Source organism: Schistocerca americana, chromosome X (assembly GCF_021461395.2).
Source record: "Schistocerca americana isolate TAMUIC-IGC-003095 chromosome X, iqSchAmer2.1, whole genome shotgun sequence".
In the NCBI taxonomy this organism is placed as follows: Eukaryota; Metazoa; Arthropoda; class Insecta; order Orthoptera; family Acrididae; genus Schistocerca; species Schistocerca americana.
Window position 1 is genome coordinate 870,106,428 of NC_060130.1, and position 23,243 is coordinate 870,129,670.

Consider the following 23,243-nt stretch of genomic DNA (forward strand, 5'->3'; position numbering starts at 1 on the left):
CGCTGGCGTTTGTTTGTAGGAAAATGGCGACGACACCACAGGAACGATCATTTTGTGTGCTGCAATTTGCAAAGTTAGAGTCCATTGTTGGTGTGCAACGTGCATTCCGCCGTCAATTCAACAAACAGCCGCCTCGTCATAAGCAAATTTATGAGTGGCATCACAGATTCGTAGAAGATGGTTGCATCTGCAAGCGAAAAAGCACGGGTCGTCCACGCACATCGGATGAAAATGTCGAGCGTGTCCGTGCAGCTTACGAAAGGAGCCCTAGAAAATCCACGACACGGGCAAGTCACGAACTAAACATGTCTAAAACAACGGTATGGCGCGTTCTGAGTAAGCGTCTGCACATGAAGCCGTACAAACTGCAGTTATTGCAAGCATTGCGTCCTGACGACCACAACAAAAGGTTCGAATTTTCAACTGCAATTCTACAGGACATGGAAGAGGACAATTTTGCCGAACGATTAATTTTTTCAGATGAATCAACGTTTCACATTTCTGGTAAAGTTAATCGGCATAACGTACGAATTTGGGCGAGTGAAACTCCGAGGGACGTTATTCAACATGAAAGAGACTCACCAAAGGTTAACGTCTTTTGTGCAATTTCGGTAAACAAAGTTTATGGACCTTTCTTTTTCATGGAGAAAACTATCACAGGAACCATTTACCTGGACATGTTAGAAAACTGGCTATTTCCTCAACTTCAGGAAGATTCAAATCACTTCATCTTCATGCAAGATGGCGCCCCACCACACTTCTCTGAACCTGTACGACGGTACCTAAATAACACCATTCCAGGACGGTGGATTGGAAGAGCAGGAGCACAAGATCAATGTCATCGTCTGTGGCCTCCCAGGTCACCAGACCTTACTCCCTGCGATTTTTATTTGTGGGGGTACATAAAGGACTGTGTTTATGTCCCACCTATGCCCGCTACTCTTCAAGAGGTACGACATCGAATTGTTGCGGCCGTGAATTCGGTAACTAAAGACCAGTTGCGTCGTGTGTGGCAAGAAATGAGATACCGGTTTGATATTTGTCGTGTAACAAATGGTGCTCATATTGAGGTACAGTTTTGATATTTGTTGTGTAACATTTGGTACTCATATTGAGTGAAGGACCGTTGGAATTGTGTTTCTATCATTTGTAGTTTTTGAGAAATAAATGTTTGAAATCTGCTCTTTCTTTTTGAAACGCCCTGTATAATGCATGTGGACTAGGGTGGCTTTTATATGGCATTCCTTTTAACTGTTGGAATTTTTTCTTGAGCTGCCCTACAGCTTTACTCTATTCCGTGTAAAAATGAGCTGTGTGATTTCTGTAGGATATGCTGAAGGGGTGCTCCTCGGCTTTCCAAATCATAAAACATAGAAAAACCGAAAAACTTCAACGCTACGAAATATGACTACTACATAACAAATTCATTCATTAACTAATGCTGGTATGCTGTTTGATTAAGTCTCTTTAGTCGGATTCGCCCTCGTTTCACAGAGTGCATTGGTGGAGTGACGTGTGGACTCGGTGCCCCCAAGCCGAACAGAAAGAGGTTAGAGAGACACAAGGGTTCTTTTTTACAACTCATTGCAGACTACCCCAGTCGTCTATTTCCATAGAAGCAATGTCATCATCTTCAGTTCGTCTACGGGAGGAAATTTATTTCCTTCGTATTACTGGCATGAAATAACTAGAAGCTAACTGCCATCTGTATCATTAACGTTCTGGCTTCCTTTTACAATTTGGTGGTACGTAAACTAACTGTCCATCAAAGTGCCACCTCAGCTGTACAAGAGGTACAGGAAAAACCATTAATTCTGACACAGAACAAACTGTACACCGAAATTATAAGCTTTGTATCACCATCGAATAGAAACTTTAAAAACACGCTGGAAAGTCGTCGGAGTTTGACAAGCCATATGAAATAGATTTTTTTTTTTTTTTTTTAAATAAGGGTGGACATTTTCGTTGTAGTTCATGTTATTTCTTCGAATTTCGTCAGTATTGCAGGAAATAAGGAATTTTTTATCCATCATCGACTGGGAAAACGGCAAGGTTTGAATTGTGATGTCGATCACCAGTTGTTTGATGCAGGGACATGTGCTATCGAGCACACTGTGGCAGCCGTGAAGACGCGGGAGCAAAACTTACGACAATTCAGGAACTCATTTATTACAGTATCTATAAGAAATTTTGAATATAAATGTTTTTGAAAATCAAAGAAATTAAAAGTCCAGTAGTCTTTCAATGTTGGTCACTTTTCCCATCGTATAAATTTTTCTTGGCTTTCTGCTCAGACCAATTTGCTGAATTGAAGTTTAGTTCAAGCAGTGGTGATTCAGATCACTTGATTTTGAGGAAATTGCAGGAACATCGACCAATAATAACACCTCAAAAGTTTCGTGACCGTAAGTAAAGAGAGAAGATGGTGTTAACCAGTAATGACTCCTGAAATTTCTGCAGCCGTGGGTAAACGTAGTATAAGCGATAGAGAGCAGTTCACACCCTACTAGATATTACCGTAGATCATGAAGTCAACACTAATTCTATTGGCAATACCCTAATATACTCCACTAGAAAAAGTCATCTGAAACTAGAAATCAGTTTGGGGAAAAGATATTGAAAATTGTCTGTGTGGATTAGAGTGGTAAATTACGTCCAGCATTAATAAATAACGATATGACAGAAAGACTTTCTGAGAATCTTTCAAATAGTGGTACTGAACAACTTTTTGGAGTACCTGCTTTTAGATGTGTTACCGGAAGAGAGCAGGTAACGTTCGTCCATGAAACTTTCGCTGAATGTAGTCTACAGTGCTACGGTAAAGAATTAGTTTTGACACAGCATGATCAAATACAGGGACATATAGAAACCGCGAGTTTGTATTGAAAGCTTTTTGGAAGGTTTATGCTGGATGCGTCATATATAGGGTGTTCGGAAATTCCCGTTACAAATTTCTAGGACTTGTAGAGGCGAGTGAGTACACAATATTTTGAATAGACCACATGTTCAGAAACGTATCGTTTCCGTTCTACGATGGTTTCAGTTTAGATGTTTAACAAATCCACTTTTGCTTGAGGAAGTGAATTAGGCGTGACGCAGTACAATTATTGGGTTACAACTCGAAAGGAAACATAACGAAACATCTATTTATCACTTAAGCACCTTTTTTGTATTGAAACTTAAACATTACGTGTTTACATAATTCCAAAACAAAAAAGAATCCAGCATACTGTACGCACAGAACAAATGGTTCAAATGGCTCTGAGCACTATGGGACTTAACATCCGAGGTCATCAGTCCCCTAGAACTTAGAACTACTTAAACCTAACTAACCTAAGGACATCACACACATCCAATCCATGCCCGAGGCAGGATTCGAACCTGCGACCGTAGTGGTCGCACGGTTCCAGACTGAAGCGCCTAGAACCGCTCGGCCACTGCGGCCGGCCGTACAGAACAGTACTGATTCATTACACAGTGGCTTAATGTGCCAACCACTAACGTTGTTACCGACATTGTACTTACGGAGCATGTTCTGCTACACACTCTCCATACCAGCTGGTGTCTCTTCAATTTTTAGTGCAGCGGCCAGAGTTCGTGCCAGCAGATCTTCCTCCGTCCCCACAAGAGTCTCGTAAATTAGACTTTGCATACGACCCCACAAGAAGTAATCCATAGGAGTTAAATCGCGGAGGCCACGCGGTTTGACTACCTTTGCATTTCCATCTTTCACCATACCGTCTGCTGAGATGTCTCCGAATCTCCGAACAGCATGTGAGAAGTGAGGTGGTGCACCATGATTCTGAAACCACATTTCTTGACGGACATTCAGTGGCCAAAAACGGGTGCAGTACGTTTTGTAGGAAGATCGATTGTCCGGAACCAATTAGCTTGAGCGAAAGGAGGTATAGCCCAATCACATTGACCGTCCAGAATACCTGCCCACACGTTAATACCAAACCGGTTGTGAAAGCCCTGAACTTGCGTGGCACGACGGTTTTCCTCTGCCCAAATAATGCTGTTTCGCGAATACAGATCACACTCCCTAGTGAACTTACATTACTCTGTGAACAGTAGTCAAAACAGAGGTGTGTCGATTGGAAACACCACAGTCCTGCCTCTTCACGGGGAAGGTACCCGTTTCTCGGAGCCACTGCGTAACTTGGACAAAACATCTGTGCAATGGAGTGCTACATTCCGAAAAACGTTGTTAATACAGCCCAGTAGCAGCTCTTCCGTTATGTTATGCTAACCGGGGACCTAGAAACGACGGAGAGGCTCCGTCCCCGCCGCAGCTGCAGTGGTCCGCAACCCCACGACGACTACCGCAGTCCACTACACTCCTCCGCCGCCCCACACCGAACCCAGGGAACGCCTCACAGCAGACGAGTGTAACCCCTATGTTTGCGTGGTAGAGGAATGGTGGTGTACGCGTACGTGGAGAACTTGTTTGCGCAGCAATCGCCGACGTAGTGTAGCTGAGGCGGAATAAGGGGAACCAGACCGCATTTGCCGAGGCAGATGAAAAACCGCCTAAAAACCATCCACAGACTGGCCGGCTCACCGGACCTCGACACAAGTCCGCCGGACGGATTCATGCCGTGGACTGGCGCTCCTTCCCGCCCGGAAACCCGTGCGTTAGACCGCACGGCCAACCGGGCTGGCACTCTGCCGTTACTTCGAGCTTCATCAAACCCTAGGACGATGTTTGTATATTCCGGAAACGTGTACCGAACCATGTTTGCTGAACCGGAGGCGTACGGGAATTGAATAGGTCTCGCAGCAAGACAGACATTAACTGACATCACTTGGCCTTCTGACGTAGTATATATACGTCATTATGTCCACCCTCCTGCATACCAGGACGAGCAACTCTGAGATTGCCGGACGGTGTACCCGAGCGGTTCTAGGCGCTTCAGTCTGGAACCGCGCGACCGCTACTGTCGCAGGTTCGAATCCTGCCTGGGGCATGGATGTGCGTGATGTCCTTAGGTTAGTTAGGTTTAAGTAGTTCTAAGTTCTAGGGGACTGATGACGTCAGGTGTTAAGTCCCATAGTGCTCAGGGCCATTTAAACCATTTTTGAACTCTGAGATTTTTTAGGAAACGTTCGTCATTAGAACCGCAGATCTGACTATACTAACCTAAAAAAATCGAAATACTTGGTCTGAGAAGATGCACATAAATTCCAAATTGGAGTTTTGCATGGAAAGGTGAAAAGACATTTTGCTTAAATCGAAGAACCTTCGAATCCTCCATTTTATTCAAGATACATTGAAATTTGGAAATTTGTGATAAGTTCCTATGGGACCGATCGCTATGCTAAGACACTTAAACTAACTTACGCTGACAACGCGCACACCCACGCCCGAGGGAGGACTCGAACCTCCGACGGGGGGCAGCCGTCCCACGCGGCCCAAGATACGTTGAGAGAACATAATCTGCCTACATGGGTTTATAGATAATTTTTAGCATTAACTGTGATCTTTCTTGGCGATTCACCACTTCATTTTCTTGGTTCTGGCGCCATCCCTCATGGGAAAGCAACAGAGAAAGCTATTTCTTATTTGAAAATATTTATGTTTCACACTGAATTTGAATTACCAGCACAAGAAGAGAATTTGGCACATGATATTTGTATTGCCCAAAAAGTATCGAGATTCACTTTATTCGTGGCATGTAAGCGACGTCAGCGCGGTAATTGAGGCGGCAGCTTGAACTAACAACTGTAAACGACACATATACGTTTGACCAGTCAGTTTTGAGCAGGCAGTGTGAAGTAGTGGACTTGTAGCCGTAATGTGTCGGCTTTGTTGTGTCACAAACCGCAATAGAGCAGCATCTCTAAATGAAATGTTCAAAATATTCTCCAAAATAAAAATTTTTGAAAACATTATCAGCGATCTTTTATTACTATTATAATTTAAAAAACATAGTCTTCATCGCAAATTTCTTTTAATCGGAGTGACCGGTTTCAGTCCTTAGGGATCATCTTCAGACTCCAGAACGACAGGTTGACTTCCATGGAGGAAGCTGCGCCAACCCACGACGCTGAACCGACTGCTCAGCGTCGTCGGTCGGCGCAGCTTCCTCTATGGATGTCAACCTGCCGTTCTGGAGTCTGAAGATGATCCCTAAGGATTGAAATCGGTCACTCCGATTAAAAGAAATTTGCGATCAAGACTGTGTTTTTTAATTATAAATTTCCAAAATGTTTTCAAGAAGAGAAAATGTGTGCAAAGTCTGACTACCACACTGACTTCCGAACAAAAACAACTACATGTGGATCTCTATCGCGACTTGATTGAAATGCAAGCTGCGGGCAGTTCTTTTCTCGAAAGAACCATCGCAGGTGACAAGACTTGGTGTTTTCGATACTAACCTACCACTGAACAACACAGGGCAGAAAGTCACATGAAAGGGCAAAGCTTTGACGACATAACCGACATTCAAGAAAATGTAACGCGTGAGTTGAACAAAATCCTAAAGAATGATTTTTCAGACAGTTTTACGTGGGTATATGAACGTTCTGTGCGTTTTACGCAAGTAGGGGGTGATACTATGTAGTATACGTGAAGCATTAAAACCACCATCTTTACTTTCCCCTAGTTTTTATTAATCGAGACTCGAAACTTTCTGGCTGATTGGATATGTTGAAGCGAGGTTCTCTTCGCCTTATGCAGCCAATACATCGTATTTAGAACTATGCACATATCAAGTTTTCGATCCTGACATCTTCCGTGTGGCTTTATAAAAACTGAAAAGTCATTTATGGTACCTGTCTCCTCTGTCTGACGCCTTTGTATTCTTTGACCCTAATTTGTCCTTTGAATCAAACATGACAGTAGTCAGTTCATTGAATTGTGCGTCAGAACCATCACACGGCATTTTAAAATTGTTGGAGGAGGTACAGATCAGATCGCAAAAATTATCAATACTGAGACGGAACAGTTAATTTCTAATAAACCAAGACTATTTTTGACCTGATTTTACTTGATTGACGAGTTAATTTACAAGATTCTTCTCAGTGGCATGAAAATGAAGATTTCGTCAACACTCTCCATCCCTAGTTAAGAACCGCAAGTGACTGGCAGATAGAGCCGAAAAGTCATGGAAGATCACAGTGAATTATTTACAAAAAAAAGTGTAGCATGTACTTTAGATTGTATCCAACTGCCGCTATAAATTTTTGAGCACACGAAGAAGACTTTGAAAAATAATAAAGTTTTCTTTTTTAAACTGCATACGACTGATTTGTTCGTACAACAGAACAAAGCTTGATCGTAGCACAAAAAATTAGTTTGTAAACAAGAACGTACTATTGCAGACATTGCATACATCTCAGTGACGTTGTAGTAGAAATATCACAGCATGAGAAACACCTTTACCGATGGCTAAACATTCTGGGCCATTGGAGTTCACGTGAATATATTAGACTTTTTTTATCCACGAGGGACGTGGCACTTCGCCTTCATATTTGCTGGTTTACAGCTCTTTAGTAACCGAGCTTGTCGTAAGACAGATCTTCTCGGCCACACAACGCGGGGACCTGCTGGCTCTACGTGTGGGCTATCTCAATCACTATTAGCACTGTTCTACACAGCCTCCGAGTTTGAGCCTTTACAACCAGTTGTTGCAATATTTAGTAAATTTATTCTATGGCTTGAACAATAATGCTGCCGTCGTATTTCTCTGAGCCATGCCCGAAACTATATGAATCAAATGGTTCAAATGGCTCTGAGCACTATGGGACTCAACTGCTGAGGTCATTAGTCCCCTAGAACTTAGAACTAGTTAAACCTAACTAACCTAAGGACATCACAAACATCCATGCCCGAGGCAGGATTCGAACCTGCGACCGTAGCGGTCTTGCGGTTCCAGACTGCAGCGCCTTTAACCGCACGGCCACTTCGGCCGGCTATATGAATCAATATATCAACATACGAAATACAAGGAGAAGAGGCTGGCAACAATTTTGTTATGTGATAGCCTTTTTTCATTTAGAATCATCAGAAATTGGTGTCCGAGTACGCCCTCTGTAACAGAACCTCAGCTTTGACTCAGAAGTTGACTCATCGATTCTCTAGAACATAGACACTAGACTACAGGAGCAAGCTCTCTAGGAGGAACGGAAGGGTGTGAATTACCGTCCCAGATCACAACCATTAACTTAGGGCTCTAAACTTTACTGTGACTCAACTGGAAGTTTATGGTCCTAATTTATGACGTATTGCAATTTATAAAGGTTCACGCAGCGCTTAGCTAAGACGCGATACTCGTGGAGGCAAATACAGAAGAATAATTCCTAACCAGTTCCATTCCAGTGTCACTGAAGAAAAACACAAAAATCCTTAAAATTACAGATAGCGTTACAATTTAGCGGGCCGTTACAATTTAGCGGGCCGTAGTTTAGAGCCTTTAAAAACCGCAGTCGAGGCAAAGTATTTGACCGAAGTGGTCTACATTCCTCGAAAGTCTGTCATTAGTTTGTGTAAGAATAATAGCTTTTGACCTGAGCCTGTCGTTAAGGAGGTCCCTCCCTAAACTTACCTGGCATATTTGGAGAGAGAAAAAGAATGAAAGAGAAAGAGAGCTGATGGTTGGCCAAAACTGGAAAAACATGTGTGTGTGTGTGTGTGTGTGTGTGTGTGTGTGTGTGTGCTGCCATAGCCGCCTCACATTGTTTCTGTATGATCAAGCAACAAAATCTTGTAATAAATTACAACGAAATTAACATGAGCAGCCAAAGCATGCGCTTAGGAAACTGAAGTCTCTCATGTACAGTAGCAGCCGTGCCTAATAACGAATACTGAAAATGACAGCTCCATGCTTAAACTAGTATGTTATAAATAACTGTAAAACGGCGTGAAACAGGCTGTACGTGATTCTGCCGTATATTCAAGTTTCTTACTGTTCCATTCAAGGCTGCAGCCTCGGAATAATGGCTGCTTCTTAACCTCTGTGGAGCTGTAATTAATTTAATACGGCTATCTTGAGCACAGAGGAGCTGTTGTAAATTTCTTATTCCTCGGCAGAATGCAGCATTTAAAATTTTTGTAGCTATTATTCAAGTGATATTCTTCATTTTTCGTTTAATGCGTCAGTTTTGATTTTTCACACTTTCTCGCTAGTCAAACCAGTCCGTGAACAGTAACGATACACTTCCCAGTGAGTGGTCATTACGCCGTTAACCCAAGATGTTATGGATTCGCGTAAAGTATTAGTATAGGTCGTACGAAGCACTTTAGCATTACAATCGGCAGAGTACAGAGGTAGCGCCACAACTGTACAGGAAGTAATCGACTCTGCCTGCAGATGTGTGTTGCACTAAAACGAACAACAGCCGTTATGCATATGAATAACATTACGTCCTTGCTGTAGCTATAAATGACTATTATTTTAGGAACTCACTATACCTATAAACAGTGGTCTGTTCTGGAGTTTAAATGTGACTCTCTCCCTTCACATTGACGATAAAGGTGAATATGTGGTTTTCACGAATAACAAAATTTATTTATAAACTTTTCCAACGCCTACCGTTTTGTCTGCATTTTTCTGACAATTTCCTACAGCATTGTAACTACAACGCCATTATATATATCGGTATGATGCTTGTGATCTCTGATGTCGGAGAGAGAAACCAGTGTACTATATATTACATACTATATTCTTCGCTAAGCTGTCAGTCCTTGGACAATGAATTAATTTCTGACACGAAACATCTGTGTGTATTGTACAGTACCTTTGCGCTGTTTATGTTCATGTTCGTAAAAAAACATGGTCAATGTGTGCCTTTGCAGTATCTTGCATGAAACAGATGCAGCTCATTTTGTTAGTTGTTGGTTCTACGAAAAAAATGTGGTTGTTCACATATCTGTTTGAAGTGATGCTTTGGTGGCTACAATGATTCGTGTTGCACTACCTGTATACATGCCATGCGGAGGTTGTTGATATTCCCCAATTACAACATCGATTGTACGGCGAGTTCATATACATCGATAAATTTCGAGACCTCCCGTGTTTGCGTAAAACGTGCTTCTAATGCCTGGTCTGACAGGTGTGATTCTAGTAGCAGATCTATCTCAGGGTGCAGTGCTAATTAGTGAGGTTATGCAAAGAATTTTGGCTAACGCTATTTGCTGTAAGGGGCCTTGAGCACTGTTTCCTGAGTGAGGTCTCTTTAAAGCCTCTCTAACTCTCTAATATGACATGGCATTTGCTAGCTATGAAAATAAGGTCACGAATTATAATATCCAGAATTTATTCCATAAACAACGGTGTAGTTTGTAAGAATTGAACACTGCCGATTCACTATCTCATCTCAATTATTGTATGACCGTTCACATTGACAATCACACTGTTGGTTGCAAGGCTCGGAGCAAAGTAAGGGTATCAATCAGGATATGAGGCGATCCTGTCATATTTATAGATATGCAAAGTAGTATGGTAGGTAAGTTGCTTTTGGGGCAGAAGTACCATTCTGGATGTACCATTCGTATTCGAACAAACGAATCGTTGTGCGTATCAATCCTTGGCATGCTGCTGCAGCGTTGTGTTCTTACCGTGGGCTGGCATCGAACTCTAGTACTCGAGATGACCCTACGTCACTACCGGTCGTGTGAGCCCCCATTGATGTCGACGCCACCGTTGGGTTATTGCACGCCAGCGCTCTTCCGTGTACTCTATCCGAATGTTAAAAATCCAATATTTTTTGTGTTCCCAGTCAGAATGTTCTACTTCGTGTCCACCGTCAGAATCCTAATCTCCTCTAAAAAGTGCACCCTTCCTCGCCGGCCAGTAGCTTTTCACGATTCCTCAAATTTTTTATCCAATCTCTCACTTTTCTGTCAACATTGGTCAATTGTATAAATTTATAATGTCTCTCTTACTTCCTCCATCGGCTCCATAGAGAACCCTCTCCAAATCCACTTGTTTAGCTCCTGTCTCTGCATAAAAAATGGAACATAGGACGGAAGTCACAGCCCGTTCACTAAGTCAAGGCGTGTTCTTCCCACCAGCGCGTTCTCGCCACAGTGGGAAAATACAAAAGAAAAAATAGATTAACCTGTTTTAGCATCAGCTGGGAGAGTCACTCGCCCCTCCCCCCTTATTGTGGTCGTTTTTGGTTAGCTTTCTATAGATATTATCTATATCCGGTGCCTATGCTCCTGCGCGCAGGGAATAGCTTTTTCCGAATTCCTTGGTATGGTATGATAGCGCTAACTAGCGCACGGAACTCTCTTACTATAAACTACAGACAACGCCGATGGAGAAATTTTTGTGTTTACGTCATGTACTGTGGGCCTGCCATCGTTCCCCATATGCGAAGGATGCAGAATGCGGCAGGCACATCATGTGCAGCAGTTTGTTTGCCTACAGCCATCTGCTAGAGACCTGTACGTTCTGTAAGACGGTGCACCACCCCATCGCTACTGAATTGAGTGATAGTGGTTCGATGAGCACTCCACACACACGAGGGTGCTTGTCTGGCGCCTGACCTTAATCCTATTGAGCGCTTCCCGCTTCCCAGCTGCAGCCGATAGGAGGGTGTGACCCGCGACCTCAGCCGTGGCCAGCTGCTCAGGTGTCAAGACTCCTGGTGCTTCCGCCCTCTCGGCGAATCCACCCTGGCGGTACTCGCCGTCGTCACAGCGAAATGCGGCGCTTTTCGATACCAGAGAGATATCACCAGTTCCATTACTCATCAGCGTATACGTAACTGAATGAATCACAGCAGCGATAGATGTTCGATACGTACTAGCAAAATTTCTCATTTGTTACACGACAGCCGGCCGGCGTGGCCGAGCGGTTCTAGGCACTACAGTCTGGAACCGCGCGACCGCTACGGTCGCAGGTTCGAATCCTGCCTCGGGCATGGATGTGTTCGATGTCCTTAGGTTAATCAAAATATCCTCGGGTGTACTGCCGGTCTACAGTGTCCAATGGGCACTGTAGACCGGCAGTACACCCGTGGATATTTTGATTATCAAATACGCCGCGAGAAACTCAAGAATCCTTAGGTTAGTTAGGTTTAAGTAGTTCTAAGTTCTAGGGAACTGATGACCTCAGAAGTTGAGTCCCATAGCGCTCAGAGCCACTTGAACCATTTTGTTACACGATAATAGATCTAGAAATGCTGTCCTAGTTCCGCAGTTCAGAATTCTGATATTGACCAGGCGATGGTTTATGGCTCGATTTTTAGATGTTCTGTTACCTCAAAATTCCGACCGGCCCACATACAAAGGGTACTAGGAAAGCTTTGCAATACGACGTAAAAATAAACCGCAGGAGGCTGATTGTTGCTGTGTTCTGAGAATACTTCATACTTCCATTGTAGCCGCTGTGCCAAGTGTGTGCGCGCAGTCGTTCACTAGCAGCGATAGTTTAAAGCGCTTGCTGTGGCGTCATGTTCACGAAGTGAGTCTCGGCCAGTTTTGCAGTACATCTTCGCACGTGGATTAAACGTAGACCTATGCTTTGAAGAAATGACTCATACTGGGTGATGTGTATCCACATCGTGCAACTATATTCAGGTGGTCCAGAGAATTCCAAAGAGGAAATTTCACTCTGGATGACACCGAGAGGATGGCAAAGCCACGATCATCAGTTACGGAGGAAAACATTGATGCTGTGAGGAAGATGCTAGATGAAGACAGGCGAGTGACCCATAAGCAGATAGAGGATACCTTAAGGCTAAACGCATCAGCAATTTGTTCGATTCTGCTTGATCATTTTCAAGTAAAGAAACTTTGTTGTCTCTGGGTGTAGCACAGACTGACGGAAGAGGAGATGACACGACGTGTGACTTGGTGCCAGGAAATGTTAAAGATATTTTCTAAGGGACAATCTCAGTATGTGAATATCCTCGTGACAGGTGACTCGAATTGGCTGTACTATTATGACGTGCCGAAATTCAAATGGTTCAAACGATTCTGAGATCTATGGGACTTAACCTCTGAGGTCCCCTAGAACTTAGAACTACTTAAACCTAACTAACCTAAGGACATCACACACATCCATGCACGAGTCAGGATTCGAACCTGCGACCGTAAAGTTGGAACAAACGGTCGTGTGGACGTCTTGAATTGTTCTTTCATGCGGTTGTTTTGAGTAAGCAGCTACATTATGCCTCATAGAAGACAGAGGACGTCTTTTTGGCACGTTTCAGACTTGGACCAACGAAGAATAGTTGCCATGGTGACTAAGGGTTATCCTTCAGAGAAACCGGTGCTCATGTCGGACGGAACCGAACAACTGAGATGCGGATCTGTAAGTGATGGATGTAGGAGGAAACGACGGAACGACGGGACCGATTGTGCCCACCTCGTTGCATCACTACAGTGTGATGACAGGCATATTGTGCGCACGGCAGTGATGGATCGCTCTGCCATATCACGAACCCTATCACATCAATTCGGTCTGTTGCGCAACGAGCAGTGTCCGCGCGTTACCATTCGACGTCATTTCAGCAGAGTGCACTGACCAGAAGGAGCTCATTGCTGCGTTTACCACTGAGTCAACGCCACAGGCGTTTTCGCCGGCAATGGTGCAATGAACGAAGGACTTGCATATCTGAATGGAACGACATTGTTTTTATCGACGAATCCCTTTTCTGCCTGCACCATCACGATGGTCGCATTATACACTCCTGGAAATGGAAAAAAGAACACATTGACACCGGTGTGTCAGACCCACCATACTTGCTCCGGACACTGCGAGAGGGCTGTACAAGCAATGATCACACGCACGGCACAGCGGACACACCAGGAACCGCGGTGTTGGCCGTCGAATGGCGCTAGCTGCGCAGCATTTGTGCACCGCCGCCGTCAGTGTCAGCCAGTTTGCCGTGGCATACGGAGCTCCATCGCAGTCTTTAACACTGGTAGCATGCCGCGACAGCGTGGACGTGAACCATATGTGCAGTTGACGGACTTTGAGCGAGGGCGTATAGGGGGCATGCGGGAGGCCGGGTGGACGTACCGCCGAATTGCTCAACACGTGGGGCGTGAGGTCTCCACAGTACATCGATGTTGTCGCCAGTGGTCGGCGGAAGGTGCACGTGCCCGTCGACCTGGGACCGGACCGCAGCGACGCACGGATGCACGCCAAGACCGTAGGATCCTACGCAGTGCCGTAGGGGACCGCACCGCCACTTCCCAGCAAATTAGGGACACTGTTGCTCCTGGGGTATCGGCGAGGACCATTCGCAACCGTCTCCATGAAGCTGGGCTACGGTCCCGCACACCGTTAGGCCGTCTTCCGCTCACGCCCCAACATCGTGCAGCCCGCCTCCAGTGGTGTCGCGACAGGCGTGAATGGAGGGACGAATGGAGACGTGTCGTCTTCAGCGATGAGAGTCGCTTCTGCCTTGGTGCCAATCATGGTCGTATGCGTGTTTGGCGCCGTGCAGGTGAGCGCCACAATCAGGACTGCATACGACCGAGGCACACAGGGCCAACACCCGGCATCATGGTGTGGGGAGCGGCTTCCTACACTGGCCGTACACCACTGGTGATCGTCGAGGGGACACTGAGTAGTGCACGGTACATCCAAACCGTCATCGAACCCATCGTTCTACCATTCCTAGACCGGCAAGGGAACTTGCTGTTCCAACAGGACAATGCACGTCCGCATGTATCCCGTGCCACCCAACGTGCTCTAGAAGGTGTAAGTCAACTACCCTGGCCAGCAAGATCTCCGGATCTGTCCCCCATTGAGCATGTTTGGGACTGGATGAAGCGTCGTCTCACGCGGTCTGCACGTCCAGCACGAACGCTGGTCCAACTGAGGCGCCAGGTGGAAATGGCATGGCAAGCCGTTCCACAGGACTACATCCAGCGTCTCTACGATCGTCTCCATGGGAGAATAGCAGCCTGCATTGCTGCGAAAGGTGGATATACACTGTACTAGTGCCGACATTGTGCATGCTCTGTTGCCTGTGCCTGTGTGCCTGTGGTTCTGTCAGTGTGATCATGTGATGTATCTGACCCCAGGAATGTGTCAATAAAGTTTCCCCTTCCTGGGACAATGAATTCACGGTGTTCTTATTTCAATTTCCAGGAGTGTAGTCTGCAGACACCGTGGCGAGAGACTGTTTAACTGCTGCATTACGCATCGCCGTTCTGGTCTCGCACCCGGTATTATGGTTTGGGGTGGTATTGAATTCTACTCTCGCAGCCACCTAGTACGCACTGCCGGTACACCAACTAGCCGCAGTTGTATCTCTGAAGTGTTGGAGCCTGTTGTCCTCCAATACCTTCGCAGCTTGCCGACGACCCCATTGCAACAGGATAATGCGCGACCACATGTACACATGTGGCACTCAGTGTTCGAGACCTCTTCGTCGCCCATCGGATTGCATTGCTGCCTTGTCCTCCCTGTTCTCCCGATCTCTTGTCTATCGAAGAAGTCTGGTTGATGATTGAGGAACGACTGGCTGGAGATACACGACCCGCTGCTGCACCAGATTAATTTTGGCAAAATGTGGAACCAGCATGGACTGCTACACCCGAACAACACATTCAGAGCATGTCTGATGCAATGCTAAGGTGTGTAGCAGCGGTTATAGCCAGCAATGGCGGCAACACTCACTACTGGTTTCATCCCCTTCCTCACTTCACATGGCGCTGTATTTTCAATCATGCGATCTTTGTACAACATGTTAGCTCCCAAATTAATATGGCTGTGATACGCCCGGATCTTGTTGGTGCTGCATTTTAGATGGCCAGCAATGTATTATACCCTCTTCTGGCAATGCGACGCTCTTGTTGCGCAATTGTCACAGTGTGGGACGACGTATGTAGCTAACTTTCTGAAGTCCCTACGTACAAGCACGTGACTTTCTATCGCTCTTCCATCGCTTTGAACGTTATGATGTATTGGTCTCAACTTTCGTTCTTCATTTTTGAGATGATTTCGAGACAGTGAAGAAACAGTATTCTGAATTTAGTCACATTTCAGAAGATGATCGTACGATTCCATCCAAGGTTTACTAGAAAACCCGCAATTCTGATACTGAAAATAGCGACATAAGTACGACAAATGTCAGTCTATATCTGGAGGCATGCATATTACAGGTCATAAAAAATAAAACATTCTCGGAATGTACGGTAAACATTGTAGAACAACTATAACATTCTTTCCAACTCCTGGAATAGGTAACAAGTGGATGATATGTGTTAGCCCCTGCTCCTCTGCATTTACAAACAACGGACTCGAACATTTTCGGATAAATATCGAACCAGCTGAAAAGAAAGGGGATCCTGTAAAACGTCAACAGCTTGCTCCCTCTGGAGTGAAACTGGCTGGAAATGTGAAAATCTTGTGCCGCCGTACAGTTAACAGAATGTCTCGAAATCTAACACATCAGAAGATCACACTGATCCTACATAGACGGTACTCTTAGAGTTTCTAAAATACACACATAAAATTCAGTGCAAAATACGTAGCTTCAGATTTTGTTCAAAAAACGGCTCTAAGCACTATGGGACTTAACATCTGAGGTCATCAGTCCCCTAGACTTAGAACTACTTAAACCTAACTAACCTAAGGATATCACACACATCCATGCCCGAGGCAGGATTCGAACTGTGGATAGTACTGGTGGAGCCACAATTGCACCCTTATGTCCTATTATCGCCTTGAGCTGCTGCTGTAATTATTTATATAACCAGTTTCATTCGTCGGGGCATCATCAGGTACTCACATAAAAGTATTCATAGAACCATGTTAGGCGAAATATTAAAATTATTATCGTCATATGATAAAACCATGAATAATATACTGTTATCATATCGTAATATAAATTACGTCTTCAACCTACAAAAACTTGTGCTAGGGGGTATACTTCTTCATGTTAAAACGTCAGTGGACAGATTCATACCACACGGAGCCGACTGAACAGAACCTGTTCACAGTGCTGACTCCTATTACGGTTGTAAGATCATTGGATATACTCCCTAGCAAAGTTTTTATAGACTGACGACGTAATTCATACTAAGATATGATAACAGTGCATGGCTTTGACGCCTGACGATAATGATTTTATATTTCGCCTAACATGATGCTGTGAATACTTTTACGTGAAAGCCTGATGATGGTCAGGTGACTGGAACTGGTTTATAAATAATTTTACCAGCAGCTCAAGGCCGTAATATGATATTTTTCGAATATACTGACGGAAAAAAATTGCAACACCAAGAAGGAGTTGTGGGACATAAATGAAAGTTGGTAGGCATGTTTCTACATCTTAAAGATGATGCCTATTCAAATTTCGCTCCAGTCACATAAGAGTGGCGCTAGTAGCACCACTATGAGGATGCGAATGAGATTTGCTTTCAATAAACATTGAAACAGTCGTGAACAATCAAATCCTTAATCTGTCCCATCCTCTGTTATGCCAGTCCCACCTGGGTATCCACCCCCCCCCCCCCCTCCAGATCCTCTTGCGCCATTCTCTCTGCCTCGTCTTCCGCATACGCCTCCTGTTCCCCACGCAGATCCACTACGACCTGATTCTTTTCCCCCATATGCTCCTTTTCCTCGAGCATATCCGCATTCTCTACACCTCCCGCCGCCTTGATCGCCCTCATCCCCTGGTTGCTCCTCTCCTCTCCAATCCCCACCCTCTGCTGCGCCTTCACCGTTGTGCCCTCCCTACCCTCCACCTTTACACCCTTCATCTCCTTTCCCAATGTGGCTTCCATCGACTCCCCCTCCCGGATGGTGCCCTCTCTCCCTCCATTTATCCCTCCTATCAACTCTGATCCTCACCTCCCCCTCACTTCCTCTGTCCTTTTCCAAGGCTAGCTCGCACTCCCCCCCCCCCCCTTCCATCCTGTTTTTTCCCCACCTATCCTCTCTCTGACTCCCTTCTCTCCCCCAAGTCCTTTTGCTCTCCCATCCACTGCCTTTCCCATTCCTTCTCGCGTCCGCCCAGTGCCCCCCTCTTTCTATGTCCCCTCCCACCATTTGGCTCCCCCCCTCTTTTCGTTTTCTCTCCTCCCCCCCTTTTCCCCCTCATCGGTCCAGGTCCTCCCCCCCCCCCCCACCATATGCCGCCATGTTGCCTCTATAGTGCTGTCTTTTTTTTTTTTATCTGGTGTGAACAGAAACCAGACTGTCGCTGTGCTTTTAATAGTGCCTGTCTATTTACTATGTGTTTTTATCAGCATCACAGACCGTTTGTTTTTATATTTTCTTCGTATCTTTTTCTCCATGTTTCAGTTTTTAACAGCTACCGTTTTATCGCCTGCGTTAATTGTACTCATATTTCCTGATTCGGGTTTTTTTTTTAACTTTTCTGTAGGCTGCAGAGCGGCGTATTGTGCTGCTGCTAGCCCGCCCTCCCTCTGGGGGGGGGGGGAGGGGGGGAATTGAAATCTAATAAAGGAAAGAAAAGTCGTGAACGATAGTTATCTTTGAGATTGGAGGGTGAGTTGATGTGAGGCAAGAGTGTCTTTGAAGGGAACAAAGACGCCATTATCACACCTCATTGAGTTTAAATGAGATCGTGTAATAGAACTACGAGAAGCTGTATATTCGTAATGCGATATTGCAGAAAGACATGGCTGCTATATAACCACTGTATTTGATTGCTGGCAGTGGTGGTCACCAGAATGTATGGTCGCGAGAAGGCCGCCCTCCGAGCGGCCACGTGGCACTACCGAGAACGAAGACCACCGTGTTCGGCGTATGGCTCTCGTGCATCGTACTGCATCAGCAGCAGCAATTTGAACAATAGTTGACAACACAGAGACACTATGTAGTGTACAATTTAGATAACCTTGTTGTTAATACACTACTGGCCATTAAAATTGCTACACCACGAAGATGACGTGCTACAGACGCGAAATTTAACCGACAGGAAGAAGGTGCTGTGATATACAAATGATTAGCTTTTCAGAGCATTCACACAAGTTTGGCGCTGGTGGCGACACCTACAACGTGCTGACATGAGGAAAGCTTCCAACCGATTTCTCATACACAAACAGCAGTTGACCGGCGTTGCCTGGTGAAACGTTGCTGTGATGCCTCGTGTAAGGAGGAGAAATGCGTACCATCACGTTTCCAACTTTGATAAAGGTCGGATTGTAGCCTATCGCGATTGCGGTTTATCGTATCGCAACATTGCTGCTCGCGTTGGTCGAGATCCAATGACTGTTAGCAGAATATGGAATCGGTGGGTTCAGGAGGGTAATACGGAACGCCGTACTGTGTCCCAACGGCCTCGTATCACTAGCAGTCGAGATGACAGGCTTCTTATCCGCATGGCTGTAACGGATCGTGCAGCCACGTCTCGATCCCTGAGTCAACAGATGGGGACGTTTGCAAGACAACAACCATCTGCACGAACAGTTCGACGACGTTTGCAGCAGCATGGACTATCAGCTCGGAGGCCATGGCTGCGGTTACCTTTGGCGCTGCATCACAGACAGGAGCACCTGTGATGGTGTACTCAACGACGAACCTGGTTGCACGAATGGCAGAACGTCATTTTTTCGGATGAATCCAGGTTCTGTTTACAGCATCATGATGGTCGCATCCGGGTTTCGCGACATCACGGTAAACGCACATTGTAAGCGTGTATTCGTTATCGCCGTACTGTCGTATCACCCGGCGTGATGGTATGGGGTGCCATTGGTTACACGTCTCGGTCACCTCTTGTTTGCATTGACGGCACTTTGAACAGTGGACGTTACATTTCAGATGTGTTACGACCCGTGGCTCTACCCTTCATTCGATCCCTGCGAAACCCTACATTTCAACAGGATTTTTCACGACCGCATGTTGCAGGTCCTGTACGGGCCTTTCTAGATACATAAAATGTTCGACTGCTGCCCTGGCCAGCACATTCTCCAGATCTCTCACCAACTGCAAACGTCTGGTCAATTGTGGCTGAGCAACTGGCTCGTCACAATACGCCAGTCACTACTCTTGATGAACTGTGGTATCGTCTTGAAGCTGCATGGGCAGCTGTACCTGTACACGCCATCCAAGCTCTGTTTGAGTCAATGCCCAGGCTCATCAAGGCCGTTACGACGGACAGAGGTGGTTGTTCTGGGTACTTATTTCTCAGGATCTATGCTCCCAAATTGTGTGAAAATGTAGTCACGTGTCAGTTCTAGTATAATACAGGGTGATCCAAAAAGAATACCACAACTTTAGGAATTTAAAACTCTGCAACGACAAAAGACAGAGCTAAGCACTATCTGTCGGCGAATTAAGGGAGCTATAAAGTTTCATTTAGTTGTACATTTGTTCGCTTGAGGCGCTGTTGACTAGGCGTCAGCGTCAGTTGATGCTAAGATGGCGACCGCTCAACAGAAAGCTTTTTGTGTTATTGAGTACGGCAGAAGTGAATCGACGACAGTTGTTCAGCGTGCATTTCGAACGAAGTATGGTGTTAAACCTCCTGATAGGTGGTGCATTAAACGTTGGTATAAACAGTTTACAGAGAATGGGTGTTTGTGCAAAGGGAAAAGTTCTGGACGGCCGAGAAAGAGTTATGAAAATGTAGCACGCATCCAGCAAGCATTTGTTTGCAGCCCAGGAAAATCGACTCGCAGAGCTAGCAGAGAGCTGCAAATTCCACAATCAACTGTATGGAGAGTCCTACGAAAAAGGTTAGTTATGAAACGTTATCGTCTGAATTGAACATCAACTACCCGAGGCGATGGATCGGCCGCCAGGCAGCCCGTGACAGAGCACTTCATCACTGGCCTCCAAGAAGCCCTGATCTTACCCCCTGCGATTTTTTCTTATGGGGGTATGTTAAGGATATGGTGTTTCGGCCACCTCTCCCAGCCACCATTGATGATTTGAAACGAGAAATAACAGCAGCTATCCAAACTGTTACGCCTGATATGCTACAGAGAGTGTGGAACGAGTTGGAGTATCGGGTTGATATTGCTCGTGTGTCTGGAGGGGGCCATATTGAACACCTCTGAACTTGTTTTTGAGTGAAAAAAACCTTTTTGAATACTCTTTGTAATGATGTATAACAGAAGGTTATATTATGTTTCTTTCATTAAATACACATTTTTAAAGTTGTGGTATTCTTTTTGAATCACCCTGTATATTTGTCCAATGAATACTCGTTTATCATCTGCATTTCTTCTTGGTGTAACAATTTTAATGGCCAGTAGTGTATGTAGTCAATGATTCCAGCATGTAAGAAAGATAGTTGGTGCACAGATTCCGAGTATGAATTGGCATATCAAACTGTAATTTACTGATCTTCACAAAAAAATAGTAATAATGTCAACGTGAGAACTATTGTTATAAATTGTATATAATAATGTTCAGTACAAAACACTCCTATAGTCCTACAGTTTTCATCCAACTAATAGTTCGCGTCGTTTAATCAGACCCGTGTAAACTTTACGAAAATTGTTAGTAGAAGGTGCAAATAAATTATTTATTGTACAAGAACCAAATATTGTACAGATGTCATACATATGTATTTTTCCAGGAGTTGACAGGCAAAGTTCGAATCCTGCCTCGGGCATGGATGCGTGTGATGTCCTTAGGTTAGTTAGGTTTAACTAGTTCTAAGTTCTAGGGGACTAATGACCTCAGCAGTTGAGTCCCATAGTGCTCAGAGCCATTTGAACCATTTTTTTGACAGGCAAGTTACCCTAAGCACGTTAGTCCTGATACTGCCATTGGGCTACATACCCGTCCCTGTAGTACTATTCGAGAGAACGGAACGAATTTCCGCCCGCTTTTGATACACTGACAACCGTGGCGGACGGTGACAGTGATAGAAGCTTTTTCTTGCTCTCGCAGTACTCGCCGAGGCTGTAATTGCAGCCCCGCTGCGACAGATCCTTCACATTGCTACAATAGCGCGCTTTTTTCTGATTTATTGCGGGCGCCTGGCTGTAAGATTCCTCTCCAATTAGCATACCCTTGTGCGTGACAGCTGGAAAAAGTCTGTTTTCGGAATTAGCTGTGCGTGCGCGGCGGCCCGGCGCGGAATGAGGAAGCGCCGGTGCGCCGTTCCGAGAAGGCAGCCGGCGCCGCCAGCCGCTCATATCGCCAGCCCGCTGCTGCGGCGCTCAGCCTACTTCACGTTGTCTCCAAAATGTAAAGTCATCGGCCACGCAGTTGTAATAAAGCAGTGAAAGCGTTCATATTGGAGAATATTTGTAAACAACATTTATCTTGTGAGTGGTCAACGGAGCGTTGTGACACTGTTGTAATAACTGCGAGTTGCGTCAAGGACGCGAAGCGGTGGGAATATGGCTGGCGAGGAATATGAGCGGAGGTGTGACAGTGTGTTGAGCATTTTGAAACTGGACAGTATTAAGTGGATTATACTGGTTTGGGGTGTAAGTTCGTTGCGTTTCTCCATAAGTTTAAAAAACACAATAGATACCCATAAGAGAGACTTAAGTAATCAATAATACACTGAAGAGCCAAAGAAATTGGTATACCTGCCTAATATCGTGCAGGGCGCCTGTGAGCACGCAGAACTGCCGCAACACGACGTGGCATGGACTCGACTAATGTCAGGAGTAGCGGTGGAGCGAACTCACACCATGAATCCTGTAGGGCTGTCTATAAATACGTAAGAGTACAGGGGGTTGGAGATCTCTTCTGAACAGCATTTTGCAAGACATCCCAGATATGCTCGATAATGTTAATGTTTGGGGAGTTTGGTGGCCATCGGAAGTGTTTAAACTCAGAATAGTGTTCCTGGAGCCACTCTGTAGCAATTCTGGACGTGTGGGGTGTCACATTCTCCTGCTGGAATTGCCCAAGTCTGTCGAAATGCACAATGGACATGAATGGATGCAGGTGATCGGACAGGATGCTTACGTACGTGTCACCTGTCAGAGTCGTATCTAGACGTATCAGGGGTCCCATATCACTCAAACTGCACACGACCCACACCATTACAGTCTCCACCAGCTTGGACAGTCCCCTGCTGACATGCAGGGTCCACGGATTCATGAGATTGTCTCCATACCTATACACGTCCATTCGCCCGATACAATTTGAAACGGGACACGTCCGACCAGGCAACATGTTTCCAGTCATCAACAGTCCAATGTCGGTGTTGTGGGCCCAGTCGAGGCGTAAAGCTAAGTGTCGTGCAGTCATCAATGGTACACGATTGGGCCCTCGGCTTCGCAAGTCCGTATCGATGATGTTTCGTTGACTGGTTCGCATGCTAACACTTGTTCATGGCCCAGTACTGAAATCTGCAGCAATTTGTGGAAAGGCTGCAATTCTGTC